Source organism: Bos mutus, chromosome 19 (assembly GCF_027580195.1).
Source record: "Bos mutus isolate GX-2022 chromosome 19, NWIPB_WYAK_1.1, whole genome shotgun sequence".
Classification (NCBI taxonomy): Eukaryota; Metazoa; Chordata; class Mammalia; order Artiodactyla; family Bovidae; genus Bos; species Bos mutus.
Genome location: NC_091635.1, coordinates 33146320 through 33173431, shown reverse-complemented (window position 1 = coordinate 33173431; position 27112 = coordinate 33146320). Strand labels below are relative to the sequence as shown.

Genomic DNA, 27112 nt, shown 5'->3' with positions numbered 1-27112 from the left:
ACGTTAAAGCTTTTCAGGAGCAAGCATAGAGTAAGGCGATGGCTGGGTTTTTGCCAAGCAAGTTTGTTAGGAGTTTTGAGAGTTTTTAAGGTTATATGATGTTGAAGTATTGAACCTAATTTAAGGAAGCGAACAAGGACATACGGGGAGGGGCTGAATAATGGAAGACTGGCTGAAGTAAGGCACTGAAGGCCTCCAGAAGGATGGGGACTAGCTGCAGTTGGATTTCTACATTCTGCTCGGCTACACCCCATGTTCAATAGCACCAATGCTTTATATTCAACTGGTAAATGGAATAACGTCACAATAATGTGGAAGTTGTATTAGTTCATACATAATTTTTCCTAAGTAAGAGAATCATAATTATAAACCTCAGCAGGAAAAAAAAAAAAAAACCCAAAACCCTGGACTGGCTATAGTAGGGGCCCTCTCAGCTCTATTTTAATAAAATTAAAAAATAAGTGCCTATAATGTATGAGGGGCAATCAGGTTCATTGACTCAGAATTCTACTTCCATCTACATTATTTCAGAGCTGCATGTCAGCTTTCCAACTCTTTTTTTGGGTTGTGTGTATGTGTGTATTTTTGAATGGCTTCCAGGTGCTCTGAGCTATTTACCTGGGCTTTTCAAACTTCTTCACACAGTATCAACTATTGCTTTTGTTAGTGCTCTGCTTACAAATTGGCATAGATTTTGAATGGGCTTTCCCCGTTTCCCCCATAAGCTCAGTTACTTCAGTGTACTTTCACAGAATGGGAGATTTCTCCGGCATTCCTACATTGTGTTATGGTAGAACAGCTTGCATAGTAAATGAAGGATAATGGGTAGACAGTGCATACATAAAATAAATATTTTCAGGGTGATGAAGTATTAGGCAAGGACAAGATTCAGGTCATCAAAGGAAAAGATGATTGAAGTTAAAGAGGTCAAGGAACAGCAGGTCAGGACGTTAGATCGGTGATCTATATCAGGAGTTCTTTTTTTTAATTTTGGTTTTTTGGTTCTTTTTGGCTGCACCCTGTGGCATGTGGGATCTTAGCTCCCTGACAGAGGTCTAACCTGTGTCCCCTGCAATGAAAGCATAGACTCTAACCCACTGAACTGAAGGGAAATCCCATAACAAGAGTCTTAATCTGGGGTCCGTGGATCCTGTATATATAGATTTTTTTCCATTCAAGCTGAAGGACTCCCTGTAAAACATCTTTATATTCATTAATCACTAACTTAAATTTAGCATTTTCTTTAATTATTCATGTAGTCCACAAACCATAGTAGTAGTAGAAGAACCTGTGACTTTGTTACTATTGATAATAAAAAATCACTACCATTATCATATCACATGACAGTCGATGCAAATATATTGAAAAGTTACTTATACTCTTCACTACTTTAAAATGACAATAATTATTAGACCTGGTACTAGAGTTTGTTCAGTTCAGTTCAGTTCAGTAGCTCAGTTGTGTCCAACCCTTTGCAACCCCATGGACTGCAGCATTCCAGGTCTCCCTGTCCTTCACCATCTCCGGAGTTTACTCAAACTCATGTCCATTGAGTCAGTGATGCCATCCAACCATCCCATCCTCTGTCATCCCCTTCTCCCACCTTCAATCTTTCCCAGCATCAGGGTCTTTTCCAATGAGTCAGTTCTTCGCATCAGGGGGCAAAGTATTGGATTTTCAGCTTCATCCTCAGTCCTTCCTATGAATATCCAGGACTGATTTCCTTTGGGATGGACTGGTTGGATCTCCTTGCTGTCCAAGGGACTCTCAAGAGTCTTCTCCAACACCACTCAAAAGCATCAATTCTTTGGTGCTCAGCTTTCTTTATAGTCCAATTCTCACATCCATACATGGCTACTGGAAAAACCATAGCTTTGACTAGACAGACCTTTGGTGGCAAAGTAATGTCTCTGCTTTTTAATATGCTGTCTAGGTTGGTCATAGCTTTTCTTCCTAGGAGCAAGCATCTTTTAATTTCATGGCTGCAGTCACCATCTGCAGTGATTTGGAGCCCCCCAAAATAAAGTCTGACACTGTTTCCACTATTTCCCCATCAATTTGCCATGAAGTGATGGGACCAGATGCTATGATCTTATTTTTCTGAATGTTGAGTTTTAAGTCAACTTTTTCACTCTCCTCTTTCACCTTCATCAAGAGGCTCTTTAGTTCTTCTTCACTTTCTGCCATAAAGGTTGTGTCATCTGCATATCTGAGGTTATTGATATTTTTCCCGGCAATCTTGATTCCAGCTTGTGCTTCTTCCAGCCCAGCGTTTCTCATGATGTACTCTGCATAGAGGTTAAATAAGCAGGGTGACAATATACAGGCTTGATGTACTCCTTTTCTTATTTGGAACCAGTCTCTTGTTCCATGTCCAGTTCTGACTGTTGCTTCCTGACCTGCATACAGGTTTCTCAAGAGGCAGGTCAGGTGGTCTGGTATTCCCATCTCTTTCAGAATTTTCCACAGTTTATTGTGATCCACACAGTCAAAGGCTTTGGCATAGTCAATAAAGCAGAAATAGATGTTTTTCTGGAACTCTCTTGCTTTTTCCATGATCCAGCGGATGTTGGCAATTTGATCTCTTGTTCCTCTGCCTTTTCTAAAACCAGCTTGAACATCTGGAAGTTCATGGTTCACGTACTGTTGAAGCCTGGCTTGGAGAATTTTGAGCATTACTTTGTAGTGTGTGAGATGAGTGCAATTGTGGGGTAGTTTGAGCATTCTTGGGCATTGCCTTTCTTTGGGATTGAAATGAAAATTGATCTTTTTCAGTCCGGTGGCTACTGCTGAGTTTTCCAAATTTGCTGGCATATTGAGTGCAGCACTTTCACAGCACCATCTTTTAGGATTTGAAATAGCTCAACTGGAATTCTATCACCCCTACTAGCTTTGCTTGTAGTGATGCTTCCTAAAGCCCACTTGACTGCACATTCTAGGATGTCTGGCTCTAGGTGAGTGATCACACCAGAAACTGTTTAATGTATTAATAAGTACTAATACTTTCTTCCACTAGTGTTTTCATAAATTGCATTTTTATTAGCTTCTCGGTAATTTTATGTATTTCATTTTATGCATTTAAAAATATTATTTTTCAGAAGGGGTCCAATTCATCAGACTGTGGAAGAGGTCTATGGCCTCTGATCTATACAGAGGATATTAAAGTTGCCAGGAATAAGAACAGGAGAAGTGGAGAAGGAAGCCAGTGAGCTCAGTGCTATTTCATGTAAAATGTTCTAAGTTGTATTTTTACCTTATGTATTTATATGAAGGTCATAATTTGGAACAAATATTTATTCTTTTAGGACTTATATAACAAGCAATATTGATTCATAGATCACAGAATTTCCTTTTCTTCTTCAACATTTTCTCCATCTTCCCTGTCATCTTCACCACTACCACTGTCATCATGACCAACATTTACTGAGTATTCTAGACACCAAGTAAGACCTTTATATGCATTATCTAAATTATTTCAGGGCAAGAAGTTACCATAGAAAATAATTTAATTCAACCCCTTGTTTTACAGGTGAAGAAACTTAGATTCAGTAGGGTTAAATTGTCAGCAAGTTAGTGATGGAATAGGGACCACTCAGTCAGTTCAGTCACTCAGTCATGTCTGACTTTTGTGACCCCATGAACTGCAGCATGCCAAGCCTCCCTGTCCATACCAACTCCCAGAATCCACCCAACCTATGTCCATTGAGTCGGTGATGCCATAAAACCATCTCATCCTCTGTCGTCCCCTTCTCCTCATGCCCTCAAACTTTCCCAGCATCAGGGTCTTTTCAAATGAGTCAGTCCTTTACATCAGGTGGCCAAAGTATTGGAGTTTCAGCTTCAGCATCAGTCCTTCCAATGAACACCCAGGACTGATCTCCTTTAGGGTGACTGGTTGGATCTCCTTTCAGTCCAAGGGACTCTCAAAGGTCTTCTCCAACACCACAGTTCAAAAGCATCAATTCTTCGGCGCTCAGCTTTCATTATAGTCCAACTCTCACATCCATACATGACCACTGGAAAAACCATAGCCTTGACTAGACAGACCTTTGTTGGCAAAGTAATGTCTCTGCTTTTTAATATGCTGTCTAGGTTGGTCATACTTTCCTTCCAAGGAGTAAGCGTCTTTTAATTTCATGGCTGCAGTCACCATCTGCAGTGATTCTGGAGCCCCCAAAAATAAAGTCTGACACTGTTTCCACTGTTTCCCCATCTATTTCCCATGAACTGATGGGACTGGATGCCATGATCTTAGTTTTCTGAATGTTGAGCTTTAAGCCAACTTTTTCACTCTCCTCTTTCACTTTCATCAAGAGTCTCTTTAGTTCCTCACTTTCTGCCATAAGGGTGGTGTCATCTGCATATCTGAGGTTATTGATATTTCTCCCAGCAATCTTGATTCCAGCTTGTGCTTCCTCCAGCCCAGCGTTTCTTATGATGTACTCTGCATAGAAGTTAAATAAGCAGGGTGACAATATACAGCCTTGACGTACTCCTTTTCCTATTTGGAATCAGTCTGTTGTTCCATGTCCAGTTCTAACTGTTGCTTCCTGACCTGCATACAGGTTTCTCAGGAGGCAGGTCAGGTGGTCTGGTATTCCCATCTCTTTCAGAATTTTCCACAGTTTATTGTGATCCACAATAAGGAGTGGCAGCTGCACTTTACTGGAGCAGCCGTGAAGAGAGACCCCATGTCCAAGGTAAGTGAAACCCAAGTAAGATGGTAGGCAGTGAGAGAGGGGATCAGAGGGTAGACAGACTGAAACTACAATCACAGACAACTAGCCAATCTGATCACATGGACCACAGCCTTGTCTACCTCAGTGAAACTAAGCCATGCCGCATGGGTCCACCCAAGATGGACGGGTCATGGTGGAGAGGTCTGACAGAATGTGGTCCACTGGAGAAGGGAATGGCAAACCACTTCAGTATTCTTGCCTTGAGACCCCCATGAACAGTATGAAAAGGCAAAAAGATAGGACACTGAAAGATGAACTCCCCAGGTCAGTAGGTGCCCAAAATGGTACGGGAGATCAGTGGAGAAATAAGTCCAGAAAGAATGAAGGGATGGAGCCAAAGCAAAAACAATACCCAGTTGTGGATGTGACTGGTGATAGAACCAAGGTTCAATGCTGTAAAGAGCAATATTGCATAGGAGCCTGGAATGTTAGGCCCATGAATCAAGGCAAATTGGAAGTGGTCAAAGAGGAGATGAGAAGAGTGAACATCAACATTCTAGGAATCAGTTAACTAAGATGGACTAGAATGGGTGAATTTCACTCAGATGACCATTATATCTACTACTGTGGGCAGGAATCCCTTAGAAGAAATGGACTAGCCATCATGGTCAACAAAAGAATCTGAAATGCAGTACTTGGATGCAGTCTCAAAAAGGACAGAATGATCTCTGTTCGTTTCCAAGGCAAACCATTCAATACCACGGTAATCCAAGTCTATGCCCTGACCAGAATTAGGGACCAGACCAGACCTCAGCAAAAAGAAATACCATATATTATAGATCAAGCATGTAGGCTAGATTCACCAGGGAAAAGGGATGTTTTTTCCCCCCAAAGTACTGCCAAATGATTTTCCAAGAGCAATGGCAACTTTCACCCAAATTTATCAGTAAGTCCCTTTCCCCATACTCTCACCAGAACTAAATGTTCTCAGTCTTATTAATTTTTACCTGAGAACTGAAAATATTCCCATGCTTTGCTTTATTTTGTATTTTCATGATTACTGGTGAGGTTAAATATCTTTTCATATGTTATTGGACTTTTAGATATCCTCTTTTATGAATATTTGCCTATTTTTCTACTGTCAGTATGTTTTAATCAATGTATGAGGGCTTTTTATGCCTTAGGGACCTTACCATTTTCTCCTAGTTCATCATCTGACTTTTGACTTTCTTAAATGTTCCTTTATTACCATGTTCCCTTATGAATGAAATTTAAAATTTTATTTTTCTTTAACTCATTAAGTGTGTGGTATTCCCAGGCATGGCTGAGTCCTGCAACGACATTCCCAATGTATTTTTTAAAAAGTGTTTTTGGAGATGATATTTCTTCTTGAGTCAAGATTAAGTCTTTCTATTACACTTACTTTATTATTGTACTAAAAAGGCTACTTACAGTAGTTCTAATACAAGGGCTCAGTGTTTCTCTGAAGAACATAAAGATGTCTGACACTCACCATCAGCTGACAGTTGGGTCATTAGTTCCTCAAGTTCCTCATCTTTGAGTTTAACTCCCATGTTTTCCACAAAAGATTCCAGTTTTTTTATTTTGACCCTTGGTGCTTTGGAAAGCAGAGCATGGAATAAAAACAAGAGTATTGACACTTAAGAGTGGAAAATGCCAATCATGATCATGCATCAGAAACCTCATTGGACAATAAAGTGCAAGGGCACAAAGAAACTATTAACATATATCTCTCCCAAGATTTAGATTTGCCTGTAAGATTTAGATTTGAAAGTAAGAAAAAATTCAGAAAGGTAACCACTGAGACAAAGCTAAACAGTAAACAGTGTTTATCTGTATGGAGAGGGATTAGATCACTGGGAAGTGGGAGACTTCCACTTTAAAAAAATGAGATCTAATTGGCATGTAACATACTAATTTCAGGTATACAATGTAATTATTCAATATTTGTATATATTGCAAAGTGATCACCACAATAAATCTAGTTCACCTCCATCACCACACATAGTTACATATTTTACCCCCTTGTGGTAAGAACTTTTAAGATCTACTTTCTTAGCAACTTTTAAATATAAAATAAGGTATTCTTCACCACAGTCACCATGTTGTACATTACATCCTTGTGACTTGGCTTTTACTTCTTTATATCAATTTTTGTAGGTGGTAGAATTAATTTTCTTATAATTTTGTGTTTAATATTTTTTCTAATTAAAAATATAATTGTTTACATTGAATTAGTATAGAAAGTGGAAATAGGATATCTTCCTTAATGTCTATCCAGGGGACTCTGTTTCATTTTCCATGAGAGGTCATTTAGAGAGGAAAAGGTAAGCCTGGGGCTTCCCTGGTAACTCAGATGGTAAAGAATATGCCTGCTATGCAGGAGACCTGGGTTCAGTCCCTGGGTTGGGAAGATCCCATGGAAAAGGGAATGGCTATGCACTCCAATATTCTTGACTGGAAAATCTGGAGGAGCCTGGTGGGCTACAGTTCAGGGGGTCAAAAGAGTCAGACGTGACTGAGTGACTTACACTTTTACTTTCAGGTCAGTCTAATGATTTTTGATTGAAATAACCACCAACTTACGTGGTTCTATCCAGAAAACAGTGTTAGAAACTTCCTACAGTAATATACTTTAACTTGTATCTTAAAGGGCAGTGCACACAAAGAAGAATGATAGGTTATGAGTCATAACAATGGATCAATATATTGGCAGGAAGTAAACTTGGAATATTTAAAAGAAAATACTAAGGATTTTATTTTTACTTGTCCTTTCATCATACTTTTCACTCACCTTTGAGGGCCTTCACACTTTTTAGCAATCTATTCTTAAATACTTTTCCATCAGCTGTAATATAAGACACAATTAAGAATATAGGTTAAACGATGGAAATATTAACAAAGACAGCACAGAGACAACATAGCATCCATAATTTCAGGAGAAAAAGAAAAAAAACTCCTTTCTCATTTGTTTAGAAGTTATTCTGTTTTATCCTCAAGTAAGAATGAAACCAAAGCTGAAGGAAGCTTTCATTGATATAAATCTACCTATTCTTGGGAAATAGATGGGGAAACAGTGGAAACAGTGGCTGACTTTATTTTTTTCTGGCTCCAAAATCACTGCAGATGGTGATTGCAGCCATGAAATTAAAAGATGCTTACTCCTTGGAAGGAAAGTTATGGCCAACCTAGATAGCATATTAAAAAGCAGAGACATAACTTTGTCAACAAAGGTCCATCTAGTCAAGGCTATGGTTTTTCCAGTGGTCATGTATGGATGTGAGAGTTGGACCATAAAGAAAGCTGAGCACCGAAGAACTGATGGTTTTGAACTGTGGTGTTGGAGAAGACTCTTGAGAGTTCCTTGAACTGCAAGGAGATCCAACCAGTCCATCCTAAAGGAGATCAGTCCTGGGTGTTCACTGGAAGGACTGATGTTGAAGCTGAAACTCCAATACTTTGGCCACCTAATGTGAAGAGCTGAATCATTTGAAAAGACCCTGATGCTGGGAAAGATTGAAGGCAGGAGGAGAAGGGGATGACAGAGGATGATGGTTGGATGGCATCACCAACTCAATGGACATGAGTATGAGTAAACTCCAGGAGTTGGTGATGGACAGGGAGGCCTGGCATACTGCAGTTCATGGGGTCGCAAAGAGTCAGACACGACTGAGCAACTGAACTGAACTGATCTGTTGAATTAAAAATAGTCTTTCTTCTTTGTTTCTTCCTTTTCCCTTCCTTCTGTTTCTCCTTTGACTTCCCTTTTTGACTTGGTCATGATTTAGATTAGGCATTGCTCCCAGAGAGATGGGATAATTTAGCCCTTATGGTGGGATATTAGTGAAAGATAGCATCACTGACTCAATGGACCTGACTGAGCAAACTCTGGGAGACAGTGAAGGACAGGGAAGCCTGGTCTGTTGCAGTCCATGGAGTCACACGACTTAGCAACTGAACAACAAAAGATGTCAATTTTCTGTATTAAAATGTTAGGAACAAGATTTCTTCTTGTGTGAGGATTGCATTTTACAATTTAGGTTTTATTGGACAATACACATATATAATTTCACCAGTTTTCACACACAAGCCCAGGCTGAGCTAAATCCTCACCATGAACTGGCAGAGTTTTCAGCAGCTCCTTCTGCTCCTCAGTAGTGAGTGCTAGCCCCATTCTCCTCATCACATTGTCCAGATCACTGACAGTAACCTTCTCTCCTTTGGAAAGATGGGAATTGTTAATATGTAACAATTTTAGGACTCATTTTAGGAAAAGACTCTGATGCTGGGAAAGACTGAAAACAAAAGCAAAGGGGGTGGCAGAGAATGAGGTGGTTAGATAGCATTACCAGCATGAATTTGAGCAAACTGTGAGAGACAGTGGAGGACAGAGGAGCCTGGCATGCTGCAGTCTATGGGGCTGCAAAAAGTCAGACACAACTTAGTGACTGAACAACAACAGCGATTTTAGGAATGGACTAAAGATTTCAAACTATGAAACAGATTACCTATGTGGCATCATCTTTAATTAGATGAGCACACTGACTATGAAATTTGTTAAACTATGTAGATTCAAAGGACATGTGGGTGGGTGGATTGAGTCAGAAATAGAATTCATACTTTTAAATCAAGCAAAAGAAAAGTTTTTATAATTCCAGATATAAGTCAACAGCCATTAAATTTCCTGAACTCTTGTGTCTTTAGACACAGTAATTGAATTTCCTAGCTACCCTACAAAAATTTACCTTGAGATTGGACAGTGTGGACCTATATTTTGGGCTTCCTGGGTGGCTCAGCTGGTAAAGAATCTGCCTGCAATGCAGGAGACCTGGGTTTTTGGTTGTTTAAACAATGGTGAAGTGGAAAACATTATTGATAAAAACATCACATAATATAGCTCTATGTGGGAAAATCCCACATCAGATTATAAAAGAAACATTTAACATTAAATTTGTAGGGAGTCAATTTCAGCTCAGTCGCTCAGTCATGTCTGACTCTTTGTGACCCCATGGACTCAGCATGCCAGGCTTCCCTGTCCATCACCAACTCCTGGAGCCTGCTCGAACTCAGGTCCATCGAGTCAGTGACGCCATCCAACCATCTTGTCCTCTGTTGTCCTCTTCTCCTCCTGCCTTCAGTCTTTCCCAGCATCAGGGTCTTTTGTCAATTTAGCATGTCAATAATAGCCCAAATAAAAAATGACTGTTTAAAAACATCTTTTTTGAAAAAATAAAGCATTAAGGTCTTAGTTAATAATGAATTCCCTTTCCCCGTAACTGCTTACTCACCAATGAAAGCTTTTGCATCATCCATTGCCACATCCAAATCAACCATTTGAGTCTCTGTCAGAAAAGACAATTCAGGCACAACTCAAAACTTAGAGAAAAAGGTTATAAAACATTTAAGTTGTAAGTTGTAAACAATTAAGTTGTAAAGTATTGGAATTCATCTATTTTTCATGATTTTCTCTAGTAACTTTTTTAACTCAAAATACACAAGAAACAGGAAAGATCAAAATGTTAGCATGAGCATTCATTTAATTAATATCACTTTCTGTATAGTATCAAATAATCCTTAATGTAAAGAAGCAAGTTTAATAGCAATCCCTTCTAATAGAGGGATTACTATTAAATCTATTTATATAAATAGTATAAATCTAAATCTATACTATTAAAAGAGGCCTCTCCCTTTTTTCAAACCCAATACCTGGAACATATTTCAATGGTCAAGATAGAATCTGAAACCCTGAAGTCATTTATTTACATAAGCATCTGACTCTTAAAGCTTAACAGTATGCTATCTTCCCACTCTCTAAATTTTGCTTATGTTCCCCACCACCAACCTTCAGGACTGTAAACTATATGAGAGCAGGGACCATGCCTTCATTTCCTTTATACTACCAGGCATAATTTGTCTACCATTCAGGGTTTTGCATATAGTTCGTGCTAGCTAGACAAATGAATTTCAGTGTGCAAAAATAGTCACACTTTTGGATTAGAAAAAAATTTTGACTGTGTTATTGAATGAAGGATCCTAAAAATAATTTATTGGTAATAATATCTTTTCTGGTAGGAATCATTTTGAGGACTCCTAGCTAATATATAGGGACCATGATCACCAGCATTGTTAAACCTAGGAGAGTGAAGTTTTAAACTAAAAAATAGGCTAAAACTGTTTCCTCTGTTAAGGCCAGAAGCTAGGCTAAAACTGTTTCCTATGTTAAGCCCAGATATAGGTAAGGGTAACGTCGAAGATGTTTACTGGTGGCCGCAGCCTACCTTAGCTATACCTGCCAAGCCCTAGCTGAGAACAGAACACTGAAGGAAGAAGAGCAATTTGTTCACTTTGATCGGCATGTACTAGCTCTGCTGAAAGATGTGCTATTTAGCTTTCTTACAGAAACTTGCCTTTTTTTTTTTAATTCAAGGCCACTGGCTTTGTTAGACCCTAATAAGGGAATCTTGGACTGGGGCTCATCCCTTAGCAATTTCTTCCTAATGAATTATCCTAACTTTGCCTTTTTGACACTTTTATCAAGGTTAATTGGTCTTATTGGGTCATTAATGAAACTTTATCTTACTTAAGAAAAGGTATACATGGGAGGGAGAGAATGAGGGAAGGAAGGTGCGTGCAAAATGATAACATCTGTTAACTTTAGCCTGTATTTGTTATATTGTCTCCATTTTTATATATGTTTGAAATATTTCATAAGTTTTCAAAAGAGATTAAAAAAGAGGTTTGCTTTCAGAAGCTCTTATGTAGAAACCCTAAGGTTCCCCCTAGCTACAGTGGTATCTGAAACACTTACCATCAACCGGCAGATGGGTCCGAAAATCTTCATAGTCCTCTTTCTCAGGCTGAATTCCCATGTTCTTCATTAGAGTGTCCAGTTTATTGACACTGATTTTTTTCCCTTAGGAAAGAAGAGGATGTACATAAGAAATATAAGCAAGTCCAAGAAGTGGAAGATTATGTCTTTAAGTGGATTCTATCTTTGAGTTTCACCCTAAGTGGAGGGTGAAACACTGGCCATTTAAGTGAACCCAGAGAGTTAGTATTGGAGTCAAGAAGAGAAAATGCTCTCTTAACACTGTGCTGTAGCTTTTAATTGAAGTAATCATGGGTGAAAAAAAGAATTAGATAACCATATGAACTGTGATAAAGATAACCAACCTAATGAAATAAAGATTTCAAACTTGCTACATGTTACTAACAATGAGTTCTTCAAATGTACTTATACCCAAAGAAGAATAGTAGGTTACCCGGCCTAAATTCAGCATCAGTACATCAGTGGAACATTAAAAGAGCAAAATTCTAATCAGACATTTTAAAAAGTAGATGCAAAACACAATAAATTTTAGATGCTATTCTCATGATTCTTACCTTTGAGAGGTTTCACACTATTCAGTAATCTTTTCTTATATACCTTTCCATCTCCTGAAAGATATGGTAAAATTCAAGTCAAAAGAAAAAGGACAAACTCTTGTCATTTTATAAGACATTTTACACAATTCACCTAGAAAATTATTCTATTTCACTTTCAAATTATAACAAAAGATAAGGATTGTTCTCAATCTATCCTTTATGTAGAACACACAGCAGTAGTTGATGCAGGCTACACACACACACACACACACACAAGATTCCTTCTTCTCATTCTTCTCTTCTTTAATGGCACTTTGACTCCTCTGCCTTTTTCTTTTTTCCTTGCCTATGCTCTAGGCCCAGACGTATTCCTACAAGTATATGTTTAGATCTAATGATAGATCCTAAAAAGGGATGACATTAAAGACAGGTAGCAACCCAAGAAGTAACATAATACAGAAATGAAAAAAAAAATTGTTCTCTAAACAAAATCTTTTCATAAATGGAGGTGAAATTCAACAGAGACAGAGAGCAATGGACACCTACCAGCCTAACTCATCCCCACAGGTGTTATCTGCCTCTGGGGAGAGGCCTCCATTCTGTGGCAGGAGTGTCTGCAGAGTGCACAGAACCCTCAGCACCTGGCATATGCAGGCAGTCATCTCCATTACAGTCCATCTGCTTCTTCCTGCATCTCTATCCTGCTTTCTTGGGGCCAATATCCTAAGAATGTTGCATTTCTCACAACTGGCCCCTGAGAGCAGCTGGGCGGGGGGATGCTAGACACAGTGAGTAGTCACAGCCTCAGGTGTATGTGGGAGGATTCACAGGAGGCATTGAGCATTTGCTGCCCAGGGTGCCAGTTCTGCCGCTAGGGTCACTAACTTCCTTAGTGATGTGTAGGCTCTCTCACAGGGACAGACTTTGTTTTCTTGGGCTCCAAATCACTGCAGATGGTGACTGTAGCCATGAAATTAAAAGACGCTTGCTTCTTGGAAGAAAAGCTATGACAAACCTAGATAGCATATTAAAAAGCAGAGACATTACTTTGCCAACAAATGTCCTTCTAGTCAAAGGTATGTTTTTTTCCAGTAGTCATGTATGAATGTGAGCATTGGAACATAAAGAAAGCTAAGTGCCTAAGAATTGATGCTTTTGAACTGTGGTGTTGGAGAAGACTCTTGAGAGTCCCTTGGACTGCAAGGAGATCCAACCATTCCATCCTAAAGGAAATCAGTCCTGAATATTCATTGGAAGGACTGATACTGAAGCTGAAGCTCCAGTACTTTGGCCACCTGATGTGAAGAACTGACTCATTAGAAAAAACCCTGAAGCTGGGAAAGATTGAAGTCAGGAGGAGAAGGGGATGACAGAGGATGATGGTTGGATGGCATCACCGACTCGATGGACATAAGTTGAGTAAGCTCTGGGAGTTGGTGATGGACAGGGAAGCCTGGCGTGCTGCGGTCCATGGGGTCACAAAGAGTCAGACATGACTGAGTGACTGAACTGAACTGAGGCTCTCTTGCCTGGGGAACAATGAGGGATGGGAACTATGGGGCAGGGGAAGAATGTCTATATGTTGAGGTCTCTGGAATTAGGCAGGAGGTACAGTTGAAGCACAGGCTGGCCTCTAGGGTCTTTGTGGGTGAGTCTACACAGGTGCCCAGAAGGTGAAACTTTTGAGGAAGTAACTCACTGGGACACTGACCAATCAGAATGGGTACTGACAATATAAGCACATGGTCCAAAATCTTCCTGGCTCTTACATGTTTACAATTTAGTTGCTGGACTGTGGGAGAGCTACTGGGGGAGGAACTTAGGATGTGGGGTGCATTTTCAGAGGACTACCTAACGATTTAGCTGTGTAGCTATTAAAATAAAAAAATATTTAATCACTGAATGAATAGAAAAGAGAGAAGTCTCTCACTTCCAAATGAAAACACAAGTAACAGTAACAAAGTTTCTTCTGTCTCATCTGCATTTTTCTTAGGGGGTTTCTCAGGACACTGGACAATTCTCACTCCAAAGCCCACAATATCACATTTCCCTGAGCACCAGGATGGGACGTTAACTACTCACTAGAGATTGGCAGAGTTTTTGACAGCAGAAACTGTTCTTTTTCAGTGAGCTCGAGTCCCATGTTTCCCAGCACAGTTTTAAAGTCACTGGCTTCCACCTTGTCTCCTTTGAATAGATGGGAATTGTTTCAGGTGATAATATTAAGAAGTCTAATTATTCTAAATTATAAAAAAATAATCCAGTACAACCTTACTTTTAACTGCAGGATGAAGTTTAAATACATGAGCTGACTTCACTTACACAGAGTTATTGTGAAATCCATTACTTGAAAGGCTTTTTAAATTCAAATCAGAAGATAGATAACATTTCTATCCTGTGTATGGGTCAGTGTGGCATAGAGTAACACAGAAGCACAATGACTCGTAATGGTAAGTAGAGTCTACAGGCAAGTAATATCTCTGTTACTGCTTCTTAACCTGAATTATGGAACTGACTGTTCAAAGACATCACATTTCCTGATGCAAAAACTTCACATTAAGATTTATTGTGTTCACCTATATTTTGATTTTTTTAAGCACTAGAGAAATGAGAGCACATTACTGGCCAAAACACTGGACAAGTTAATATTCCTTATGGAAGGGGCCACACTTTCTCTAAATCTCTAATAACCTAAACTATTGTCAACAAGTCAAAATTATCAATAAATAGATAAAAGAGCAGAGTGAACTTACTAGTGACTGGACAGAGTAAACTACTGCTGTAAGTAAGTAATTCTCCATAAAACATCAAGACCTCAATTTTATAACATCTGATACAAATTCTTACTCACCTGTAAAAGTGTTTGCTGCATCCATCAACACATCCAAGCCAACCTCTTCATCTTCTGTAAGAAATTCAGAATTTAGATTCAGGTATTTGTACCAAGTGGCTCAGTGGTAAAGAATCCACCTGCCAATTCAGGAGACACCGGTTTGATCCCTGGGTTGGAAGATCGCCTGGAGAAGGCAACAGCAACCCACTCCAGTATTCTTACATGGGAAATCCCATGGACAGAGCAACCTGGTGGGCTATAGTCCATGGTGTCACAAAAGCATTGGACAGCACTTAGAGACTAAACAACAACAATAACAAAGATAATAAAGTATCTTTAACAAAGATAATTGAAAAATTAAATACACAAGTCTCTTCAATAAGTAGTCTGGGAAATCTGAACCATTTTCTTAAACCACATACCAAGATAAACTCAAAATGGATTAAAGACTTAAATGTAAGCCCTGAAATGATAAAACTCCTAGAAAAAAACATAGGCAGTAAGCTCTTAAACACTGAACTTAGAAATATATATGTATTTTTTGGATGTGTCTCCTTAGGCAAGGGAAACAAAAGCAAAAATATTCAAATAGAATTACATTAAACTAAAATGCTTCAACAAAAAAAAAAAGCTAAACAAAATATATTAAATTAAAAAGATCTTCACGACCCAGATAATCACGATGGTGTGATCACTCACCTAGAGCCAGACATCCTGGAATGTGAAGTCAAGTGGGCCTTAGGAACCATCATTACAAACAAAGCTAGTGGAGGTGATGGAATTCCAGTGGAGCTATTTCAAATCCTGAAAGATGATGCTTGTGAAAGTGCTGCACTCAATATGCCAGCAAATTTGGAAAACCCAGTAGTGGCCACAGGACTGGAAAAGGTCAGTTTTCATTCTAATCCCAAAGAAAGGCAATGCCGAAGAATGCTCAAACTACTGTACAATTGCATTCATCTCACATACTAGTAAAGTAATGCTCAAAATTCTCCAAGCCAGGCTTCAGCAGTCTGTGAACTATGAACTTCCAGATGTTCAAGCTGGTTTTAGAAAAGGCAGAGGAACCAGAGACCAAATTGCCAACATCTGCTGGATCATCGAAAAAGCAAAAGAGTTCCAGAAAAATTTCTATTTCTGCTTTATTGACTATGCCAAAGCCTTGACTGTGTGGATCACAATAAACTGTGGAAAATTCTGAAAGAGATGGGAATACCAGATCACCTGACCTGCCTCTTGAGAAACCTGTAGGCAGGTCAGGAAGCAACTGTTAGAACTGGACATGGAACAACAGACTGGTTCCAAATAGAAAAAGGAATACATGAAGGCTGTATATTGTCACCCTGCTTACTTAACTTCTATGCAGAGTATATCATGAGAAATGCTGGGCTGGAAGAAGCACAAGCTGGAATCAAGATTGCCGGGAGAAATATCAATAACCTCAGATATGCAGATGACACCACCCTTATGGCAGAAAGTGAAGAACTAAAGAGCTTCTTGATGAAAGTGAAAGAGAAGAGTGAAAAAGTCGGTTCAAAGCTCAACATTCAGAAAACGAAGATCATGGCATCTGGTCCCATCAGTTCATGGGAAATAGATGGGGAAACAGTGTCAGACTTCATTTTTTTGGGCTCCAAAATCACTGCAGATGGTGACTGCAGCCATGAAATTAAAAGACGCTTACTCCTTGGAAGGAAAGTTATGACCAACCTAGATAGCATATTGAAAAGCAGAGATATTATTTTGCCAACAAAGGTCCGTATAGTCAAGGCTATGGTTTTTTCAGTGGTCATGTATGGATGTGAGAGTTGTACTGTGAAGAAAGCTGAGCATAGAAGAATTTGATGCTTTTGAACTGTGGTGCTGAAGAAGACTCTTATGGGTCCTTTGGACTGCAAGGAGATCCAACCAGTCCATCCTAAAGGAGACCAGTCCTGGGTGTTCATTGGAAGGACTGATGCTGAAGCTGAAACTCCAATACTTTGGCCACTTCATGCAAAGAGTTGACTCATTGGCAAAGACCCTGAAGCTGTGAGGGACTGGGGGCAGGAGGAGAAGGGGACGACAGAGGATGAGATGGCTGGATGGCATCACCAACTCGATGTACATGAGTTTGGGTGAACTCCGGGAGTTGGTGATGGACAGGGAGGCCTGGAGTGCTGTGACTCATGGGGTCACAAAGAGTCTGACATGACTGAGAGACTGAACTGAACTGAACTGAAAATGCTTTTGTACATAAAAAGGAACCATCAACAAAATGAGAAGGCAACCTACTGAATGTGAGAAGATATCTACAAATATATATCTAGTAAGAGGAAGACTCTACACATGGACATCACCAGATGGTCAACACCAAAATCAGATTGATTATATTCTTTGCAGCCAAAGATGGAGAAGCTCTATACAGTCAGCAAAAACAAGACCAGGAGCTGACTGTGGCTCAGATCATGAACTCCTTATTGCCAAATTCAGACTTAAATTGAAGAAAGTAGGGAAAACCACTAGACCATTCAAGTATGACCTAAATCAAATCCCTTATGATTATACAGTGGAAGTGAGAAATAGATTTAAGGGCCTAGATCTGATAGACAGAGTGCCTGATGAACTATGGACTGAGGTTCGTGACATTGTACAGGAGACAGGGATCAAGACCATCCTCATGGAAAAGAAATGCAAAAAAGTAAAATGGCTGTCTGGGGAGGCCTTACAAATAGCTGTGAAAAGAAGAGAAGCGAAAAGCAAAGGAGAAAAGGAAAGATATAAGCATCTGAATGCAGAGTTCCAAAGAATAGCAAGAAGAGATAAGAAAGCCTTCCTCAGCGATCAGTGCAAAGAAATAGAGGAAAACAACAGAATGGGAAAGACTAGGGATCACTTCAAGAAAATCAGAGATTCCAAGGGAACATTTCATGCAAAGATGGGGTCAATAAAGGACAGAAATGGTATGGACCTAACAGAAGCAGAAGATATTAAGAAGAGGTGGCAAGAATACACAGAAAAACTGTACAAAAAAGATCTTCATGACCCAGATAATCACGATGGTGTGATCACTCACCTAGAGCCAGATATTCTGGAATGTGAAGTCAAGTGGGCCTTAGAAAGCATCACTACGAACAAAGCTAGTGGAGGTGATGGAATTCCAGTGGAGCTATTCCAAATCCTGAAAGACAATGCTGTGAAAGTGCTGCACTCAATATGCCAGCAAATTTGGAAAACTCAGTGGCCACAGGACTGGAAAAGGTCAGTTTTCATTCCAACCCCAAAGAAAGTCAATGCCAAAGAATGCTCAAACTACCCCACAATTGCACTCATCTCACACACTACAAAGTAATGCTCAAAATTCTCCAAGCCAGGCTTTAGCAATATATAAAACCGTGAACTTCCAGATGTTCAAGCTGGTTTTAGAAAAGGCAGAGGAACCAGAGACCAAATTGCCAACATCTGCTGGATCATCGAGAAAAAAGCAAGAGAGTTCCAGAAAACATCTATTTCTGCCTTATTGACTATGTCAAAGCCTTTGACTGGGTGGATCACAATAAACTGTGGAAAATTCTGAAAGAGATGGGAATACCAGACCACCTGACCTTCCTCCTGAGAAACTTGTATGCAGGTCAGGAAGCAACTATTAGAACTGGACATGGAACAACAGACTGGTTCCAAATAGGCAAAGGAGTATGTCAAGGCTGTATATTGTCACCCTGCTTATTTAACTTATGTGCAGAGTACATCATGAGAAACGCTGGGCTGGATGAAGCACAAGCTGGAATCAAGATTGCCGGGGAGAAATATCAATACCCTCAGATATGCAGATGACACCACCCTTATGGCAGAAAGTGAAGAGGAACTAAAAATCCTCTTGGTGAAAGTGAAAGAAGAATTTTATGCTTTTGAACTGTGGTGCTGAAGAAGACTCTTATGGGTCCTTTGGACTGCAAGGAGATCCAACCAGTCCATCCTAAAGGAGACCAGTCCTGGGTGTTCATTGGAAGGACTGATGCTGAAGCTGAAACTCCAATACTTTGGCCACTTCATGCAAAGAGTTGACTCATTGGCAAAGACCCTGAAGCTGTGAGGGACTGGGGGCAGGAGGAGAAGGGGACGACAGAGGATGAGATGGCTGGATGGCATCACCAACTCGATGTACATGAGTTTGGGTGAACTCCGGGAGTTGGTGATGGACAGGGAGGCCTGGAGTGCTGTGACTCATGGGGTCACAAAGAGTCTGACATGACTGAGAGACTGAACTGAACTGAACTGAAAATGCTTTTGTACATAAAAAGGAACCATCAACAAAATGAGAAGGCAACCTACTGAATGTGAGAAGATATCTACAAATATATATCTAGTAAGAGGAAGACTCTACACATGGACATCACCAGATGGTCAACACCAAAATCAGATTGATTATATTCTTTTGCAGCCAAAGATGGAGAAGCTCTATACAGTCAGCAAAAACAAGACCAGGAGCTGACTGTGGCTCAGATCATGAACTCCTTATTGCCAAATTCAGACTTAAATTGAAGAAAGTAGGGAAAACCACTAGACCATTCAAGTATGACCTAAATCAAATCCCTTATGATTATACAGTGGAAGTGAGAAATAGATTTAAGGGCCTAGATCTGATAGACAGAGTGCCTGATGAACTATGGACTGAGGTTCGTGACATTGTACAGGAGACAGGGATCAAGACCATCCTCATGGAAAAGAAATGCAAAAAAGTAAAATGGCTGTCTGGGGAGGCCTTACAAATAGCTGTGAAAAGAAGAGAAGCGAAAAGCAAAGGAGAAAAGGAAAGATATAAGCATCTGAATGCAGAGTTCCAAAGAATAGCAAGAAGAGATAAGAAAGCCTTCCTCAGCGATCAGTGCAAAGAAATAGAGGAAAACAACAGAATGGGAAAGACTAGGATCACTTCAAGAAAATCAGAGATTCCAAGGAACATTTCATGCAAAAGATGGGGTCAATAAAGGACAGAAATGGTATGGACCTAACAGAAGCAGAAGATATTAAGAAGAGGTGGCAAGAATACACAGAAAAACTGTACAAAAAAGATCTTCATGACCCAGATAATCACGATGGTGTGATCACTCACCTAGAGCCAGATATTCTGGAATGTGAAGTCAAGTGGGCCTTAGAAAGCATCACTACGAACAAAGCTAGTGGAGGTGATGGAATTCCAGTGGAGCTATTCCAAATCCTGAAAGACAATGCTGTGAAAGTGCTGCACTCAATATGCCAGCAAATTTGGAAAACTCAGTGGCCACAGGACTGGAAAAGGTCAGTTTTCATTCCAACCCCAAAGAAAGTCAATGCCAAAGAATGCTCAAACTACCCCACAATTGCACTCATCTCACACACTACAAAGTAATGCTCAAAATTCTCCAAGCCAGGCTTTAGCAATATATAAACCGTGAACTTCCAGATGTTCAAGCTGGTTTTAGAAAAGGCAGAGGAACCAGAGACCAAATTGCCAACATCTGCTGGATCATCGAAAAAGCAAGAGAGTTCCAGAAAAACATCTATTTCTGCGTTATTGACTATGTCAAAGCCTTTGACTGGGTGGATCACAATAAACTGTGGAAAATTCTGAAAGAGATGGGAATACCAGACCACCTGACCTTCCTCCTGAGAAACTTGTATGCAGGTCAGGAAGCAACTATTAGAACTGGACATGGAACAACAGACTGGTTCCAAATAGGCAAAGGAGTATGTCAAGGCTGTATATTGTCACCCTGCTTATTTAACTTATGTGCAGAGTACATCATGAGAAACGCTGGGCTGGATGAAGCACAAGCTGGAATCAAGATTGCCGGGAGAAATATCAATACCCTCAGATATGCAGATGACACCACCCTTATGGCAGAAAGTGAAGAGGAACTAAAAATCCTCTTGGTGAAAGTGAAAGAGGAGAGTTAAAAAGTTGGCTTAAAGCTCAACATTCAGAAAATGAAGATCATGGCATCTGGTCCCATCAGTTCATGGGAAATAGATGGGGAAACAGTGTCAGACTTTATTTTTCTGGGCTCCAAAATCACTCCAGATGGTGACTGCAGCCATGAAATTAAAAGACGCTTACTCCTTGGAAGGAAAGTTATGACCAACCTAGATAGCATATTCAAAAGCAGAGACATTACTTTGCCAACAAAGGTCCGTCTAGTCAAGGCTATGGTTTTTCCAGTGGTCATGTATGGATGTGAGAGTTGGACTGTGAAGAAGGCTGAGCGCCGAAGAATTGATGCTTTTGAACTGTGGTATTGGAGAAGACTCTTGAGAGTCCCTTGGACTGCAAGGAGATCCAACCAGTCCATTCTGAAGGAGATCAGCCCTGGGATTTCTTTGGAAGGAATGATGCTAAAGCTGAAACTCCAGTACTTTGGCCACCTCATGCGAAGAGTTGACTCATTGGAAAAGACTCTGATGCTGGGAGGGATTGGGGGCAGGAGGAGAAGGGGACGACAGAGGATGAGATGGCTGGATGGCATTACTGACTCGATGGACGTGAGTCTGAGTGAATTCCGGGAGTTGGTGATGGACAGGGAGGCCTGGCGTGCTGCGCTTCACGGGGTCGCAAAGAGTCAGACACGACTGAGCGACTGAGCTGAACTGAACTGAACTGAACTGAAGGTGTTAATGTATCTATTAATAATAAATACATTGCACAGAAATAGTATAAACAGTTGCCAAGTTAAATAAAGCAATACAACACAATGCTGGCATATTGTTGGTACAAAGAAATGTGTTTAAAACTCATGACTTTCATCCTTGAACAATGAAATCTTGCTCTAGAAAAAGATCTTCTTTCTAGTCCTTGGGGTTCCATGCTATTACAAAGGAAACTTGAAACCAGCCCCTATGCCAGGCAAGATTCTCCAGTGAAGAAAGAAGAGACTACTCCCCTTCTTTTCTTCAGTCTGAGTCCTTTCTTCTTAGCCCTGATTCCATTCCAGTTATGCTATTTTAAAAAAAAAGGTCAGTCTATATTCTTATGTATGTATCTTTATATAATCTTTTCCTAATTCTTTTTTATCTTTCCTTTATCTTTCTTCCTTATCTTACTCAATTGGCTGATACCTTGTATCTAACTTTCCTGTAATTACTTCAATTATGTCCTAAAAAGGTATTTTCTCTCTGTTCTCTTTCCCCCCACCCCATTTTTTGTTCTGAGGCAATCCCATGATCCACAGTCCTCTGATTCACACTTTTATTCTTTATCTCCCTTTCACCTACCACATCAGATCAGTCTTCCCAATATATTACCAGTGTGGCTCCCTAAATAAGACCCTTATTATCTGGATTTTTATAAGGCTCTGTCATCTGAACTTCAGCAACAGCCTCTACATTGTATCTCTGCTTTCAGTTTTCTCTTCTGAACATGTCTTTCCTCACTGCTTTCAGAGTGAGCTGAGTCATCTACAAGATAAAGGCATCCTAAAGGCTCACCAGCAATTGGTAGGTGGGTCTGCAAGTCCTGGATTTCCTTTGCTTCAAGTTTGAATCCAGTGTTTTGTAGAACATTACTTAGGTCACTGACAGTAACCTTGCCTCCTTAATAAAAACAAGAGAAAATAGATAAGAATGTCATGAAATGAAAAATTCAGACTGTTAACACTTACCTAGAAATAAAAGCACAAAAGAGCTTTACACCAAGTTGTGTGGAATAAGAAACAAAATATGATCCCAAAACTAACTGGGAGAAGTTTATATTGGGGAGAAAAATGTAAAGAAAGAGTTTGGCAACTCTGGTAAATTAGACAATGACAACAACCAAATCATGTCATTCTGGTCAAAAAGTAAGATCTGAAACTTCCTACAGTAACAATAAATTAGCTTCTTAATGTAATTTATACTACAGAAAAACTAGTTAATGAGGCAGGCTTTCTAAATACAAAATGACAAGAAGAAATCACAGAAGGAATGACTGATATAAACACATAAAAATGAAAAATGTCTGTGTACTGAAGTACAACATAGTGGACAGAAAGTAATTTGGTGGCTGCCTAGGTCTGCGAGAGTTATAGGGAATGGGGAGTGACTGCTAATTAGTGCAGTTTCTTTTTGGTAATGACAATGTTCTAAATTAATTGTAGTGACGGTTGCACAACTCTGTTACTATACTAAAAAGCATTGAATTGTACATTTTAAATGGCTAAATTACAAGGTGTATAAATTATACTTTAATAAAACTGTTGTTAAAAAATACAACATAATAAAGTAAAGATGCAAACAACCAAATGGAAAAATATTTTCTATAGACATGACAATGTGCTAATATCCTTATAAAGAAGTCATTGAAATTAATAGGAAAAATGCAAAGATGCCATAGGATAGTGGACAAGATGCCAGACAAATAATTAAAAGACTGAAAGATATAAACCATTTTCAACTTCACCAATAGATAAAATACTCCATTTTTCATCTGTGAAATTAACAAGGCTCAAAAAATGTGAAACAGTATATAGTGGCCAACACATGACAGTAATGGGTGCTCTTATTCATTTATATACACCCAAGAGTTAAGATCCTTTGACCTGGTAATTCTAGTTGGAAAGCTCTATCTAAAAATGATTTTAAAGTTGAATAAATATTTATGTATAAAGATCACATATGCATAACAGTAAAGCATTACAGACTACCTAAATGTTCAATAAGAAAAGAAAAATCAAACCAGCTTTACAGCAAATGTTAAAGGGACTTACATAGTCAAGAAATACAAGAAAAGAAAAAAGATCTACAAAATCAATCACAAACAATTAAGAAAATGGCAATAGGAACATATATATCAATAATTACTTTAAATGTAAATGGGTTAAATGCTCCAACCAAAAGACACAGGCTGGCTGAATGGATACAGAAACAAGACCCATATCTATGCTGTCTACAGAAAACCCACTTCAGACCTAAAGACACATATAGACTGAATATGAGAGGATGGAAAAACTTATTCCATGCAAATGGGAAGCAAAAGAAAGCTGGAGTAGCAATCTTCATATCAGAAAAAAAAAGACCTTAAAGTAAAGAAGACTACAAGAGATAAGGAAGGACACTACATAATGATCAAGGGATCAATCCAGGAGGAAGACATAACAACTGTAAATACCTATGCACCCAACAGAGGAGCACCTCAGTACATAAGACAAACACTAACAGACATAAAAGGAGAAATTGACAGTAACACAATAAATAGTAGGAGACTTTAACACCCCACTCACATCAATGGACAGATCATCAAAACAGAAAAGTAATAAGGAAACACAAGTCTTAAATGATACATTAGATGAGATGGATCTCATTTTTATCTTCAGGACATTCCATCCAAATGCAGAAGAATACACCTTCTTCCAAAGTGCACATGAAACATTCTCCAGGATAGACCACATCTTGGGTCACAAATCAAACCTCAGTAAGTTTAAGAAAACTGAAATCATATCAAGCATCTTTTCTGACCACAGCACTATGAGACTAGATATCAATTACTAGAAAAAAACTATAAGAAACAGAAACTCATGGAGATTAAACAACACATTTCTAAATAGCCAACAGGTTACTAAAGAAATCAAAAGGAAAAAAAAATTCTAGAAACAAATGACAAGAAAAACATGGCAACTCAAAATCTACAGGATGCAGCAAAAGCAGTTCTAAGAGGGAAGTTTACAGCAATACAATCCTACCTCAAGAAACAAGAAAAACATCTAATAGACAACCTAACTTCACCTAAAACAACTGGAAAAAGAACAAAAAACCTCCAAAATTAGTAGAAGGAAAGAAATCATAAAGATCCAAGCATAAATAAATGAAAAAGAAGTGAAAGAAACAATAGTAAAGATTAAGAAAACTAAAAGCTGGTTCTTCGAGAAGATAAATGAAATTGACAAGCCTTTAGACTCATCAAGAAAAAAAGAGAGAAGAATCAAATCAACAAAATTAGAAATGAGAAAGGAGAAGTTACAACAGACAATGCAGAAATACAAAGGATTATAAGAGACTATTATGAACAACTATATGGCAATAAAATGGATAACCTGGAAAAAATGGACAGATTCTTAGAAAAGTTCAATCTTCCAAGACTGAACCAGGAAGAAATAGAAATTATAAACAACCCAATTACAAGCACTGAAATTGAAGCTGGGATCAAAAAATCTCCCAAAAAACAAAAGCCCAGGACCAGATGGCTTCACATGAGAATTCTATCAAACATTTCGAGAAGAGCTAATGCCTATCCTTCTAAAACTCTTTCAAAAAATTTCAGAGGAAGGAACACTTCCAAAGTCATTTTATGAGGCCACCATCACCCTGATACCAAAACCAGACAAAGACAACACAAAAAAAGAAAACTATAGGCCACTATCATTGATGAACATAGATGCAAAAATCCTCAACAAAATTTTAACAAACAGAATTCAGCAGTACATCAAAAAGCTCACACACCATGATCAAGTTGGGTTTATTCCAGGGATGCAAGGATTCTTCAATATACACAAATCAATCAATGTGATACACCATATTAACCAATTGAAAGATAAAAACCATATGATCATCTCAATAGATGCAGAAAAAGCCTTTGACAAAATTCAGCACCCATTAATGATCAAAACTCTTCAAAGAATGGGCATAGAAGGAACCTACCTCAACATAGTAAAGGCCATATATGATAAACCTAGAACAAACATTATTCTCAATGGTTAAAAACTGAAAACATTCCCCCTAAGATCAGGAACAAGACAGGTGTGCCCACTTTCACCACTATTATTCAACATAGTTCTGGAAGTCCTAGCTATAGCAATCAGAGAAGAAAAAGAAATAAAAGGAATCCAGATTGGAAAAGAAGAAGTAAAGCTCTCATCATTTGTAGATGACATGATACTGTACGTAGAAAACCCTAAAGATCGTATCAGAAAATTACTAGAGCTAATCAGTGAATTTAGCAAAGTTGCAGGATACAAAATCAATATACAGAAATCACTTGCATTTCTATATACTAACAATGAAAAATTAGAAAGAGAAATTAAGGAATCAATCCCATTCACCATTGCAATAAAAAGAATTAAGTATCTAGGAATAAACTTACTAAGGAGACAAAAGAACTGTACACAGAAAATTATAAGACACTAATGAAAGAAATCAAAGACAACATAAACAGATGGAGAGATATTCCATGTTCCTGGGTAAGAAGAGTCAATATTGTAAAAATGACTATATTACCAAATACAATCTACAGACTCAATGCGATCTTTATCAAATTACCAATGACATTTTTCAAAGAACTAGAACAAAAAATTTCACAATTCATACAGAAACACAAAAGACCCTGAATAGCCAAAGCAGTCCTGAGAAAGAAGAATGGAGCTGGAGGAATCAAACTTCCTGACTTCAGAGTATATTACAAAGCCACAGTCATCAAGACAGTATGGTACTGGCATAAAAACAGAAATATACCAATGGAACAAGGTAGAAAGCCCAGAAATAAACCCACACACCTCTGGATACCTTATTTTTGACAAAGGAGGCAAGAATATGCAATGAGGAAAAGACAGCCTCTTCAATAAATGGTGCTGGGAAAACTGGACAGCTACATGAAAAGAATGAAATTAGAACACTTTTTAACATCATACAGAAATATAAAATCAAAATGGATTAAAGACCTAAATGTAAGACCAGAAACTATAAAACTCTTAGAGGAAAACATAGGCAGAACACTCAATGACATAAATCAAAGCAAGATCCTCTATGACGCACCTCCTAGATTAATGGAAATAAAAACAAAAGTAAACAAGTGGGACCTGTTTAAACTTAAAAGCTTTTGCACAGCAAAGGAAACTATAAGCAAGGTGAAAAGACAACCCTCAGAATGGGATAAAATAATAGCAAATGAAACAAATGACAAAGGATTAATTTCCAAAATATATAAGCAGCTCATACAACTCAATACCAGAAAAACAAACAACTCAATCAAAAAGTGGGAAAAAGGCCTAAACAGACATTTCTCCAAGGAAGACATACAGATGGCTAACAAACACATGAAAAGATGCTCAACATTGCTCTTATTAGAGAAATGCAAATTAAAACTACAATGAGATATCACCTTACACTGGTCAGAATGGCTATCATCAAAAAGTCTACAAACAATAAATGCTGGAAAGGGTGTAGAGAAAAGGGATTGCTCTTGCACTATTGGTGGGAATGTAAATTGATTCAGCCACTATGGTGGACGGTATGG

The 27112-nt window shown here is 38.8% G+C and overlaps 1 long non-coding RNA gene across 1 annotated transcript; it reads right to left on the bottom strand.

Moving 5' to 3' along the window:
• Positions 1–14194: 14194 nt before the first annotated feature.
• Positions 14195–22431, bottom strand: LOC138983957 (uncharacterized). Its single transcript, XR_011461316.1, has 3 exons — positions 22339–22431; positions 14917–14970; positions 14195–14252 (listed from the first exon to the last, which is right to left on the bottom strand). It is a non-coding gene; the product is annotated as an uncharacterized lncRNA (long non-coding RNA).
• Between the last annotated feature and the right edge of the window lie 4681 nt (positions 22432–27112).